The sequence below is a fragment of the Tachypleus tridentatus genome, unplaced genomic scaffold, assembly GCF_004210375.1.
Source record: "Tachypleus tridentatus isolate NWPU-2018 unplaced genomic scaffold, ASM421037v1 Hic_cluster_2, whole genome shotgun sequence".
NCBI classification, from domain to species: Eukaryota; Metazoa; Arthropoda; class Merostomata; order Xiphosura; family Limulidae; genus Tachypleus; species Tachypleus tridentatus.
The window spans coordinates 25,533,972-25,549,140 of NW_027467782.1; the positions used below are offsets into that span (position 1 = coordinate 25,533,972).

General features: G+C 32.5%; 1 long non-coding RNA gene across 4 annotated transcripts in view; it reads right to left on the bottom strand.

Annotated features, from left to right (window-relative positions):
• Positions 1-15,169, bottom strand: part of LOC143242904 (uncharacterized) — a 176,851-nt gene that overhangs the window by 153,651 nt on the left and 8,031 nt on the right. For 2 of the 4 annotated variants that reach the window (XR_013023397.1, XR_013023389.1), the window contains exon 2: positions 4,251-4,369. The exons of 1 other annotated variant lie outside the window; for it this stretch is intronic. This is a non-coding gene — a long non-coding RNA (uncharacterized LOC143242904). Of the gene's footprint in view, positions 1-4,250; positions 4,370-7,114; positions 7,718-15,169 lie in introns of those variants that run through there. One more of the 4 variants, XR_013023390.1, reaches the window with a different exon arrangement.

Below are 15,169 nucleotides of genomic sequence, written 5' to 3' on the forward strand. Positions count from 1 at the left end.
GTAATGTGAAGATGCCTTTGAAGTAGGCAAAACTCTTTGGTAAATATAATTTTTGTGGGGGAGTTGGTGGGGTGGTTTGATTCACTGACTGAATACGAAACAACATGACTACATTTAATTTCGTATGATTGAGTACAGAATGCCCATTAAGTACATACTACTGACCATACAATCTACATTACATTTTCTCTCTCACAATAAAGTATTTAAAATGACTTTAAAACATATTCCTTTTATTTAGAACATGAAAAGTTCAGTTAAAATAATGTTGATGACTGAAATTTTACAAAATAAAAAAGCTTGTTGACAAGAAATGTACAAAACCAAAGAAACTAGATAGAATTAGGTAGATTCTCTGTTTTCAACTGAAATACGTGATTGACTTACCTGGCAACTTATGAAAAGCATGTTAAGAGCATTAAAAAAAAGAAGAGACAAAATAGATTTCATTTAAATACATAAAATATTCAGGAAAGATGAATGTGTTGTGATTTCTTGTGATATATCTAAAAACCAAAGGATAAGAATATACAAGTTTATGATTTTAAAAAGACACACTAGATTTCAGGTGAGACCAATTTTATCCTCTTAACAAGGTGTCATGCATAAACAATAAATTATCACTAGCATTAGTGTACAGCAACACCTTGCAAGATAGGAATAGACTCCAAGAGTGCATCCAGTGGCAAAGACAGGGTGGGCACATGCTAATCAACCAACAATGCCACCCCTACATGTGCTCATCCATCACACAGCCTGTCATTTCTGTACAAAAAAAAAATACTGAAAGGTAACTGTATTGGCAGGTTACTGGTATATTTCCTGTAAGGAAAGACATGCAGAATGGTAGGAAGCAATCTGTGTTTTGATGTCATCCAGATTACAACGTAAACCTTGACAGTTCCATTGTATCAAGTTGGACATTATTACTTATGTGCAGGTAAGTTGGGTGGAGAACCCTTCTGTTTTCGTCCATGTCTTTTGTTCTTTGCTGTCTTTATTTGAGGGAGTTCTGTCATCCTCCATGGATCCTGCCCTGGTTCGATTGGGTAGGTCTATGCTGTTTAAAGAGGATTCCAGTGACTGGGGACAAGAACAAATGATCCTTTTGCATCTTGTGGTGAGAGAAGATGATGCACCCAAAGAAATGCCTGTACCCAGAACTAGAGGAAGTGGATCTTGGGATTTGTTGGAATGTATGTTAGGGACAGAGATGGATGTTAAGTTAATTCATCAACTTTTTTAACAATGCAGGTCAAAATCCTTTTCATTTGGTTTGAGAATGATTCTTTTGGAGACACAGAGATATCTGTCTGCACTCCCACTGTAGTTGTGGGATGACATGCAGCAGCAATACATCTGAGTTGAAGTGCTGGATAGCAATTTTCAAGCCTCAGGATAAGTAATGTTATGAATCGTTTTCAAATGCTGCATCTCTTTTTCTTCTAACCATTCTGGGCATGAATGAGCACAGTTCAAAGAACCACAACATGACGTCTTTGAGCGACGAAACACTGACACTGGAAATATCTGAGAGGGTTTGTAATGTATGGTTATACCCTGCAATTAAGATAACCTGCCTTGATTGTGGCAGGTTGATGTGGTAATATAAATATCAGAAAAAGGATGTGTTACACTCATACTGGTGGAGAGTTGTTGAATGCTAATTTGCACATGTGGCATACATGTGTAATTAGATAGTAATTCAAAGCTAGTAATGAGTGACAATCTGTGCACGAGAAGGAAATCATATGAAAAATAGCTATAACTGTGAAAAGGGTGGGTAATTGCACTGGAATTTCAATGTGTGTTTTTTCAGTAAAACTTTACATGTTATGTTATTTTCCCCATTCTAACTCTACACCTCATATACCGTGAAAAGAAAACATATTGCCCTTTTTATTTTCAAGAATGACTTCACAACACATTTGACTATCTTAAATAGCTTTAAGCCCTTAACAATATATGTATATTTATGCTTAAATTTTATTGCTCTTTAAACTGTGTCTAACTAATGATATCACCACACATGTTGTGAACCACTTTGTAAACATGTAAATTACGTTACCTGAAGAAATTATGTAATGCATTGGTTACTAATGAGCATATCACAGGAAAACGTTTTTTTTATTTATTTAACCTAATCTAAAACTTATATTTTATTTACCTTTATAATAATAAATAATACACATGAAAACTAAAAATATAATACATATCTGGGTCTTTTTTTTATCAACTCTTAATTAAAACTATTATCATAATGGTATCACTGCACTAAATGATTGTTAGTTAATCAAAAATACAACAAAGAATACAAAATAACATGCTAAAAGCACATATTGACCTAGGACTATCAAAATTTTCTGGCTTTCTTACTATTTAATAAGACCCAATACAAATTTAGCTAAACTTGCCAATGTGTTTCCTGTGGGAATAAAATTTGCACTGGAAGCGAAATAAACAAACTCCTGTACAGAAAATTATGTGAAATAATATTTGGATTTCTGTTGGTTAAAAGTATATAGTTTTAAATATCAAAGAGAACTAAATATTGGAAACTTGTGAAAGAGAAAACTTAATTGTGGGTGTGGCTAAAGTGGCTTGATTTTCTAGTTTATACCTCTGTAACCAAATAAGATTGAAGGCTATAAAAATTATACTTTGTCTGAGTAATAACAATATTATAATGAGCGACTTATGTCAAATTTTGTAGTTCTTCAAGAAGTGGTCAATGAATAAGAGAAGAGGAAATACTTAAAAGCAAATATCACAATTTGGAAACAATGGAAAATTGAAGACATTTTAAATGTTGTCTTATAAAACTAGGAAATTAAAACTATAATTTCCAAATTTATTTTACAAGCTTAGTTTTGTTGCCAAGTTTACTTACCATGATAATAAAAGTAATTTAATTACATTTTGAATATAACTCAGTAAACTCTCATGACATGCCTCTAGCAATATGATTAATGTAAATATGAAAGAACAAAAGCCCAAGCACTGACCCTCAGGTACTCCATAATTAACAAGGGTACAGTTTCATTAAGGTACTCAAGTGATCAATCTTTTCTGAAAGTTTAAATAGTCTCAAACCAGGTACTCTACATGGAAACCATAAATATGTAAAGGCACTGATTATGTGAGTACTTAGTTAATACACTGAACTTTCAGAAAAACATGTCATTCACATACTGGTTGACTTGCCAACCCTTTTTCTTTATTTATAATTACTTTCATTTTCATTTCTTTCGTAGATCATCTAATGTTTCCAGCTCTTATTTCATTCAGTCGATCCAAAATAACAGTTCTTTTCCAATAAATGAGAAGACTGATACGATATGCATGTTCATGTAATGTAGGAATTTTACCTTTTTTTCTCAACACTTCACTTACGTTTATTCATTTTAAATTTTAAGTTTCTTTCAGTTTGATCAATGCATACAACAAAGTTAAAACTATAGCTTGCCAAAATTCCATCAGTAACAGCCTTTTATTTACTAGTATTCTTCAGCTTTCCTCACTACCAAATTTACAATAAGTTGACTAAATTTGATTAAACAATGTTTATACCCCATTATGACAAGAGGGCACAATGTTAAAATTTAAAAAACAAAGGCAAGGTACCAGCAAGACTTATTTTTATATCAGTGTGATTGGTTTATGAAATTAGTTATTGTTTGCACTTGTGGAGGTCAGTACTGACAGAGAATCAACTATATAACTATTCAATGTATTATGTTTATTTCCACATTCCATCACTTTTCTCTGTATTAAGTCATCTACATCTATTCTTCACACATGTTAAACTGAAGATGAAAAAAGTCAAAAACAATATTCACTTATTATAAAATGATGGGAACATGAAAATGTATTATAAATTAAAATATACATATAGAAAGACATTCTCAGTTCATATTAAGCCTTATTCAAAACTTAGATAATTTAAACTTAAGCAAATTACTCAATTATTAATAAAGACATCTTAAATTCCAAGACTCAATAAATAACTGAGTGTGACTAACATGGAAATTTTGGTCTATATATATAAATATCACTATTCACTTTGGTTGGTGTTGCTTTTTTAATTACCTTAACATGCTAATAAATAAATGCTGGTTAAATTGCTGAATGGTACCAAAATTTTTTCAACAAACTGAAAGGCAAGTTGCTTGAAATGTTTAAACTTATTAAAGTTACATGAAACTAAGCAGATACTAAATACTATAGAAATTAACTTACTTTTCACTTACAAGAGTGTCCTCACACATTCAGAATCACAGAATCTTGGCAGATGGTTCAATTCACATAGACAATGCCCAGCTTGTTGAAGCTTGTTTCTGTTTGTGCAGATAGTCATGGCACAACACCACTGATATAATACAAAATTCTGCTTTACCACATGTAAGAAAGGAGTGTGTTGTCCAATGTAAACTTTTAGATAGGCTAGAATCATGATTTATCTGGGTGATAAAAACACAGCATTAGAACATTTAAACATGAGGTACAGCTCAACACAAGTACTTGTTTATGAAAAACTTATTCTGCATTTTCAAAGATTTTGTTGCTCAAAAATTATATCACAATGATCCATTCATTTACTCTGAATATGTAGATGAAAATCAAAGTTACAAAATAGTAGGTTATGCTCTAATTAATATATATTAAATGAAAGTGTTATTTTTTTATCTCACTTTCTGAACAAATGTAATACTTTTTATTCACTTGAAAGAAAAATAAAGACACTAAAATATAACTAATTTTTTTATCTTTAACCCACACATCAATTTTAACACTTACACAAAAAGACACAGTACAAAATTTGTTTACAAGCACACATCGTTACTCAGTATTTTAAGTTTGGTATTAAATCTTTCTTAAACAATACTTAAAGGAAAATTACATACAAATAGAGGCTTTAAAGAAGTTTGATTTTTATTTTGTTGTTGTTTAATAAATGTAACAACACTATCAACCTTATAATAACATTACTTGAAAATAACAGACAGTTGTCAGTTAGGTTTGCACTCAGCTGAGCCAATTTTCTATGACAGTTAGCTTTAGAAATCTCTATACAAGTCATACTTATTCACCAAGCTGATAACATATCTCTTACTATACACAAATATTGAAAAATTTGTTTACAAGGAATTTTCCAAACATGAATTCAAGTGTCAACTCTATATATTTCAATATTTTACACATTTTACTAGTAGGATAATATTATTTGTGAATATAGATGTCTGTTTACTGCATACAATTATGAATAAGAAAATTAAAAAAAATTTAATTTATGTTTCAATTATGTCTGTTGTGTATATTTTTTAAGTCTGTTCAGAAACTAAATGTTTTGTGTTGAGTTCTAATTATTTATGTGTTTGTAATTAAGCACAAATATACACAATAGGCTATCTTTGCTTTACCAACCATGTGTATCAGAACCAATTTTCTAGCATTAAAAGTTCACACACTGTGCTGCTGGTAATAGTGCAAGGATTCTAAGAACTCTGTTAACAAGTGCAAAAACATGAATAACTCATTGAAACTTTTGACATTGGGGTGTTATAAAGTCATTCTGCTCTAAACAAGAACATAAAAAGGGAAAATTGTTTGAAAATGTGATAAATACTCAAAATACCAACACTGCTGTTAGATTATTAGAAGTTACACCTTTTATTGTAAGAAGGAATATTTTATAAAGAAGTACAACATTTCAATCTCTCATGCAATCATTCTCAAGAACAAAAGTTTTTATGATAAAGAAGGTTCTAGTAATTATATCAACACTCAACACCCTTAAAATGTGTTTAAAGAAATTTTAGAAAAACTATCTATATTCACAGCCAAATATTTGCTTTTTGTGGTTGTATAAGAAATGTTAGTGAAGTGATACAACTCTAAATATTTTGGTTCTTTCTAATAATCAACTACAGTTCAGAAAGATTAAGTACAGTAAAAATAATTTCTACCAGAATAACTCTAACTGAAATTTTCATGTTGAAAGGCACCTTAGGGGCTGAATCAGTAAATGAACAGTTCAATCACACCTAGGATTCCCTGTTCTTAATTTTATGATAGCATGTTCCCTTAAAATATCAAAAGATATTACAAATAATCTTTTCCATATTTTGAATCCTTAGTCCCTATATTTTCAATGTCTTATCAAAACTCTGAGAACCACAGTAAACCCTTAAAAAGTAAGAAAGCTAAAAGATTTTCTATTTAAATGCCCTATTTACATTCCATTTTCATGGCAGTGTGATCAACAATTGTTTTATCCAATTTTGTTAATAATTTTACCCAGTTTGACTGTAATTCCTCCTCATTATCAAAATGCAGATTTTCTTATTACTACTTCCTTTCAATGGACTTTACCAATAACCTTTTATTGATGAGTCAATCAAAAATGTTAAACTCTATGTGTTAAACAAAGAAAATACTTTTACTTCTTCATGTAGTCTAACAAAAATGTTTATTACCCTTGTAATTCCTGAATATTTTAATTTGGACATGAAGCATGGTCCTCACAAATCAGAAACCAGGAAGTTTCATGGCAACAGATACACAAGAAACAAGCAACTGAAAAAGAGAAGACTAATAAGATTAGTAGCAGCACAAGAGAATCACTTGGTAGAAAAATGCTGTTGATACTCATAGCGCAAGTACCAGTTTTGAAGCTAACATCTAAGCACGATTCCATGATGCAAGGTGCTTCTAAGAGAAAATCTAGACATTTGTATACTTTTAAAGGTATCGTAACAAAGAACATATCACACAAGAAAATATCCACAGTGGTAATATGTTTGTTGATATGGACAATCTATCAGAAGTAGCAAGGAAGTTTTGTAAGTGTTTCTGAGAGGTTGGTTGGTTGGTTGATTTAAAGTTTTATAGCACAAAGCAGTTAGGCTATCTATGTCAAACATCCAGTAAAAAAAGTAAATTTAGTAAAATTCATAAAAGGAAATTATGATAAAACAAAACAATGTTTAAAAAAACAACACATAAATAGCATAAAACCAAAGTTTACATCAAGTCTACAACATTAAGAGAAACACTACAGTAATTCAAGTTGTAAAGGACTTTCTGTAGTGTAACTGTAATTATCGTAACTCACCAGGAGGACAAAGAGGTAAGTACAAAAACCACCATAAGTCACCTGAAGTTGGCCTTTCTAGTCCTGGTTCCAGATTATTTGACGTTATGGCCATTTTCAAAAAGGAAAGTAACAAAAATGTTTTAAAAGAAGTGTAGCAAAATTATAGACAGGATAACTAATGGGTAGTTCAAACAGCAGCATTAGTCACCTGAAGTTGGACTTTCCAGTCCTGGTTTCAAGTGATTTAATTTTACAGCCAGTTTCTAATTTCAAATCAAATTACATATACTGTGATTTTCAAAAGGGAGCCACATTAAAAATGTGTAATGTATATATTAAAAAACTTAAATGGCATTAAAACGATTAATGAACTTCATTATCCATGCATGTTAATAAACTAGACATTAAAGCATATTTATAATTAAAAGTTTTATACTATCTGATACAGAGATGCCAACTATTTCAAATGACTGAGCGTAATGATTGTAGACAGAACCCTTCCACAGTTTCAGTCCTTTTAGATTTGCCAGAAACAAGACAATCTGGTGAACAAGGCCTCTTTTTTCCAACTTGTGAACGATCGCATTGGTGTTTCCATGCTGCTTAGAAAATGATAAATACCCATCGACACGAAGCTGATTGGCTGACAAGCACTGATGACATAACTATGGATTCCCCACGTACCCAGTAGGAGAAGCACTGCACTTAAACTATTGGTAGATGTTGGAGATACAAATATTTTTTATTATTTCAAGCACAAACATGATTACTGCAAGTAGCCATTTGGACTATGTCTTTTATTTATTATCAAAATTTATTTGTATTTTACTAGAAATTTTCTTTTCACCCCTTTCAAGTCCTGGGGAACAATTTATCACTTTATTGTATTGGCCAAAATAATATATAATAATTTGGGAGTTGCAACAAGTTGTAATATTTGTCTGTATGAGCATGTAATTGTAATGTATACACCAAAATCGTAATGATTACGTTCAAATCATAATGGTTGGCATCTCTGCTGATGTTCATGATTTAATTTGTCAGGTATGCAGTTTTGTGCTCAGAAGCAAACAAAGTAACATTTTTATTACTTGGATAAATAAAATTACCAAAAATAGAGAAAATTGTTATCTCTATTTGCAATTAGTTTATTATTATTGTGACAATTGATTAAGTCATAATTTTGATTAAACTGCACAAAACTAATCAATGTAAATACTGCCTGAAGGTAACCAATTAAATTTTCCAGTTCTAAACAGTTCTCTCAGTTGTTTAGCATGCAATTGGTACTACAATACATGCTACAATAACAAGAAGAGGGAAACTTCAAGTCATTTCTGCATAGACCACAAATTATTTGTATACACTGGAAGGTTATATTAAATAAACAAACAATACTGTCATCATAAACTGAGACAAGTACCTTTATAATGCAATTTTTTCATACACGTATGATGTAGCGTAGATTTATCCATACCAAATGAATGTTTAAGAAATCCTCTTGATTCTTAAACATAAAATTCCACTTCCAGAAGAAACTCCCTTCCCCCCAACACACAACAGAATGTTTCAAAACTTTCCAAACAATCACATTTAAATACTTTTTTCTTCATAACATTCCTTAACTGTTTCTAATTTCATGATAAGGACAGAAATAGTTGTTCACATATGTACAAGATATTGAAAATTTGTTCACTGACTACAAAACTTAGTACCAACAGAGACCAATTCCATGTCTAAAAGTAAGGATGAAAAGACAGTGAAAGACCATACTTACGATGCATGCACTGAGATGGTATGATTCGCCATAAAACCAATTCTTAAATTTTTTAAATCACAGAACATATTTTGATAAGCTAATTTTCTTTGCTCTTATAAGAAAAATAGCAAAGGTGTCACAAATTAGCCTTAATATTTGCAGAACAAGTGTCTAATCCTCCATAAAACAACTCTACTGTTGATCTTATCAGTGAAAAACATTTTCCAAATTTGTGTTCATTCGTTAAACCTTTTAAATACTTTCTCAAAAGCATCATTTTATCATCAGAGCTATTGCTCTAGTAGGTCTCAAGTCTTTCCAAATACTTGAATTTGTTTCATTTTCAATTTTTTGGAATTTATTAAACATTTTACACTTTTGTTATGCAACATGAAGTTGTAACCTATTTCTGTCAGTATTTTTATCACAATTGTTTATATGTATTAGTGAAAATAAATACATTTTAATGAAGTTAAATAGTGAAATGTGTAAAATCAGAAGGAATGACTCCATTAAAACAGCAAACCTAAACCTCTAACAAATACTAGTTTGTTATAACTCAAAAACATGAGAAGTTATGGACTTGAGCAGATGCACCTCTCTCTCCAAATTTCTAATTTTATATCTATAAGTAGGGCTTCTTTGATTTTGCATTTGTTTTCCTACTCAGCATCTGGGAGTCTCCTATGATAATGTGTTTACGACATTTGTTGTATTGAAAAACGTGCAAAGATAGTTTTTTGTGTTCTTTGAATCTAGTTTCCATATTTCTACTTCTTTCCCCAATGTATAAGTCATGACAGTTGTTGCATTGTATGTTATAAATCATGTGTGTAGTTTTCATGTGTAAAAACATGTCCCACATTGTTTTCCCATGTAGGAAGTTGTGGGCTTGAGCACCCACGTCTCACTGTCCTACCTTCTATTTCTAATTCTGTATGTGTTGCTACTCTATTTCTTTTATGAGACTGGTGAATGGAAGTTAAGACTGATAGACAGTGTATCCCCACTGCAGTGTGGGTCCTATTTCTTCAGTCTCCTCAAAACCCTAGGGTACATATTATGATCCCACACTGTAGCTTGTACCCTGGGAAATTTTCAATCAATGCAGCATTTTTTTTATTTAATTTGTTTTTGAGTTATAACAAATTAATACACACTTATCTCTGTGATTACTGATATTTCATTTCTGCCTTTACAGATGCATCATTAATGTAAGAAAAAGGTATAACTTGCATAACTATCAAGGTTTCTCCATTCAGGCCTATATAGTTCCCCTAGAAGTATACAAACTAGCTTTTGATACATATAAATATGAAATATTCCAAAATAAACTTAAAAGAAATTATTATGGTTATTCTAATCAAATGATGTATACTTTTCACCATACTCTTCTTCCAACTAATACAATAATTAAGTTTCATGCAGAATGATACAAAAATATTAAAATGATTAACATCAACAGAGAATGCCTTTAAAAATTGCATAAACCTCACAAACAATATTATAAATAAGAAAATAAACACTTTATTAACATTGCAAAAACTTCTAAGTATCAAACATTATTATACTGTGAGTAAAAATATTTAGTACTAAATATTAAGCTATTTGTTGGACCTCAAACATTGTGCAAGAACATCATAATTCATGGTTCAATTACAAGTACTCAACTAACAAAATTAAAATTATAAAACAATAGAAAAATGGCCCTGTAAATATTGTAGGCAATGTATGTTATTCATTCACTCAAATTATTGTTAATACATGATCATTCCCACTGATATTCTGAACCAAACTAATTTAAATTCTCCTAAGTCTTACTCTAACTTTGTGGCCTGGCATGGTCAGGTGGTTGAGGCATTTGACTCGAAATCTGTGGGTCGTGGTTTCGAATCCCTGTTGCACCAAACATGCTTGCCCTTTCAGCCGTGGGGGAGTTATAAGGTGACGATCAATCTCACTATTTGTTGGTAAAAAAGAAGCCCAAGAGTTGGCAGAGGGTGGTGATAACAAGTTGCCTTCTCTCTTGTCTCACACTGCTGAAGTTGGGGCGATGAGCGCATAGACCTCGAGTAGCTTCGGGAAGGAAATATTATTAACATACATGATATATTCTACATATCTGAGAACAGAACCTTGCCGAGAGGTAAACGGTGTGAGATGTTGCAATATTGATTTTGACTGTAGTTGTTCTGTTCTCTAAGAAGCATGAGATCTGTCTTGTTGAGGTTGGCGGGAGATTAAATAGAGGTAGTTTCTATTTGAGACTATGATGCTCGATTGAATCGAAAGCTTTTTTCACATCAAGAAATAATCCCACTGTGGTGTGATTTTTATTCAAACCCTGTATAACTGAGTTTGTTCACCTTACTAAGCGGTCAGCGGACTGTCTGTTTCTTCGAGAGGTGTTTTATATTTTAGACAGTAGCGTATTTTTCCAGAAGTTTATTAATACTGTTAATCAGGCCAATGGGAATCTACACCGCGCCCAAATTCGGGTTCCATTTGGGACACCCCAGCGGATTTGTTTTTCTTTTCGTAAAAGAATCAAATTTCATGTTATCCAAAGATAGAATTATAATAAATAATTAAATGACAATCTTGGTAAATACATAGCATGGACATTCTCCAAATATGTGTTTCCTTGGGTCGTACTATCACTGTTTGTTCTCTCTACCTGTTGCCTGGGTCCCTCAATCAAACTACCTCCTCTCGCCCACCCAGTGTGGGTTCCGACAACAGAGCTCCACCATGGACCACCTGATTCAACTTGAAACATCAATCAGAGAAGTTTTTTTTCAAACAACATCTTGTATCAATACTCTTTGACATTGAAAAGGCTTATGATACAACATGGAGGAATGACATTTTGTGAGACCTCCAAAAATATGGGTGATGTGGTCATTTGCCCATTTTTATTAAAACTTTTTTAATAGACAGGAGATTCCAAGTTCCTGTGGGTTCGAAACATTCCTGTTCTTTTCTACAGGAACTTGGAGTCCCTCCGAGCTGTGTTTTGAGTGTCACACTTTTCAGTGTAAAGATTAATGCCATCACTGAACAATTCCCTCTTACTGAAAGAGTAAGAAAAAGAAACAAACATTTGTCTTAGAAATCTTATATACAACAACATGCACACTATATTTCATCAGGAACACTATTTAACATAAGTATAGAAGGTATGAAATTTCTGCTTTTAAGAAACTTAAATAAAGTTCATGCTGAAGGAACTTCAAACAAACCTTCTAAATAACAGATGTTCCACAACCAATAGCAATTCAAATTGTCTTGAAATAAAAGTTTCCACTTTTATACTTGTATACTTATAGTGAGTATAATTATCTTGATACTGTAAGTCCTAAAACCAAATCAAATTCCCAAAACAAGAATTGTTGAACCCTTTACAAGTGAAATATATTTATCTGTAACTTGGTAATCACATTCAAAATTTATTTTCCTTAAACTTTTGTCCAGAGTAAAACTTAGTTTACACTTTTATACTTGTATACTTATAGTGAGTATAATTATCTTGATACTGTAAGTCCTAAAACCAAATCAAATTCCTAAAACAAGAATTGTTGAACCCTTTACAAGTGAAATATATTTATCTGTAGCTTGGTAATCACATTCAAAATTTATTTTCCTTAAACTTTTGTCCAGAGTAAAACTTAGTTTGCGCAAACTACAATGACAAGTAACATTATAATATTTTTAACTTATTCTGGGATAGTTCAATAGTCGAGAGACAGGGTTAAAATCTCTCTGATGTAAAATATTTTTCATATAGCTACTTACCTCTGTACCACTAAGAGCTATTCACTTACATACAACTACCACATGCCATCAACCTTGAACAAGCTCCCACATACATTATAACAGCTTATGACAATCACACTGCTGTAGCCCTCTACCAATGGGAAGGTCACACAATCTCTGTATAAGCACAAGTTTTCTCTTGACAAGGCAAAGAAAATTCACTGGAAGTAAGAAAGATCAGGAAAGAATTGTCTGTTTTATTTGTTTTGTTTTAATAAGAGTTCAGAATTGGCTATGTCAATTATATTCCCAGAAAACTTTCATTTCAACACTGGCCTCTTAGAAGGAGGAGATTGGTTTAATATTTTCCATTCTCCTATGCTCAATACAGATTTTTTGTTAAGTAATACCTGTGAGGTAAAGACAGCAACTTGGTGGTTTCCCATGGCACCAGGAATGAGAAGTGTAAGATGTTTTTCTTCATGTAACATTGTATCAGATGACTATCACCTTCTTCCGTCCATTTTATTTTTTCTTATCAATGAGGAATTTTCAATTTGTTGAAATATGTACATTAATCAAGGTACCATGATACGTATATAAACCACATGAAAATGACTGGAAAATAAAACAAACAAAAGTCATCACACTAGATCTTCTGGGTATATTGGAGAATAAAAATCCAGAGAAAAAGGAAACTGCATAATTATATAAGTTATGGAAGACAAATGTGCTACTTTTAGTTCACATACCAGTCTGTGAGATCGCCAAAGACAAACAACGAAAAGAGGCTGTGCGATGTTGAAACTGGCAGGAGATGCGAAAATGTCTATGGTCTGACTCACCCAAAGAAGAATATGCAAGATGGATCAGTTAATGATCCTAAACAGTTAAAGCAGAAAAGGATAAATCAAGAGACCTCTCTAATAAAAAGAGTGATTCAGAGATGATAAAGAAATGACAGAATAAGAATTAATTGATTGATTTAGTGTTTTATGGCACAAAGCAGCTAGGCTATCTGCGCCAAACATCCAGTAAAAAGGTAAAAAAAATTAAATGTAGTAAAATACATAAAAGGAAATGATGGTGAAACAAAACATCATTGAAAAACAGAAAAGCATAAAACCAATGTTGACACCTAGTCAACAATGTTGAGAGAGAGAGCAGAGTAAAAGAAGTTGTAAAGGACTTTCTCTATCAAAATGGTTATGATCATAACTCACCAGGAAGACCAACAGGTAAGTTCAAGAACCACTGTCAGTCATCTGAAGTTGGCCTTTTCAGTCCTGGTTCCAAGTTATGTGTCATAGCAGCCATGAACAAAATGTAAAATAATAGAAGTTTTAAAAGACATATAGCAAAATCGAATTAATGAGTAGCCAAATGTCCAGTAAAAAGGTAAAAGGAAAGTAAATGGAGTAAAATTTGTAAAAGGAAACAAAGGTAAAAACAAAACAGCAATTAAAAACAGATATTTTATAAAACCAATGTTGACATCCAGTCTACAAAGTTGTAAAGGATTTTCTGTAGCACAATGGTAATGATCATAACCCGCCAGGAAGACTAACAGGCAAGTATAAGAACCACCGTCAGTCACCTGAAGTTGGTCTTTCCAGTCCTGGTTCTGGGTTATGTGTCATTAAGGCCAGTACTAAAAGGTAAAGTAATAAAAGTGTTAAATGACATGTAGCAAAAAATGTAATAACAACTCCCCAGGACGACTAACGAGTAGTTCAAACAGCAGCGTTAGTCATCTGAAGTTGGCCTTTCCAGTCCTGGTGTCGAGTTATATAATGCTCTGGCCATTTTACAATGTCAAATGGAACAAGAGAGGAGGAAACTGTAAAAAGGGAACCACAATTAGAAAGGTGAAATGAAGAAATATTCAACACTTAAATGAGATTAAAAAACTAAAAACTTTATCAAGGTGGACAGTGTCACCATCACCAATAACACTGTCCAATGTGACAGATAAACCCTAGGAAAAAACATGTTTAAAATAGTGCTGTCATTGAGAATCGTAGCAGCAGCTGCTGTATAATACAGCCAGTTACCGCTGCCACATAGTCGTCTATTGATGGCTGATTTATGATGGCAGGATCAAGTCCTGCGAGACCAGTGAAAGTGGACCAGTTTGCCTGATCCAGCTTCCACCGGGGGCACACGGGTAGGGTGGCATCGACCACGGCCATTCTCTCTCAAAAGGATCGGAAAATGATCACTGCCTAGTGGATAACTGTCAATCCTCCATGAAAAATGGGAGAATAATGAAGGGGAGCAAACTGAAAGATCAATAGCAGTAAAGGACTGACTAGGTGCATGAACATAAGTGGAAGAACCAGTATTGAAAAGAAAAAGATTGTGATCAGAGAGCATACGCTCTACAGAACGACCCCTCCTATCAATAACAGCACTTCCCCCAGAGGGGATGATGTTCATTAAAGTCCCCCAGGATTAGAAATGAAGACGGTAACTGTTCAATGAGAGCATCAAGGTATGATTGATCATATGTCTCTCCAGGGGACAGGTAGAGAGAACAAATAGTGATGGTACGACCC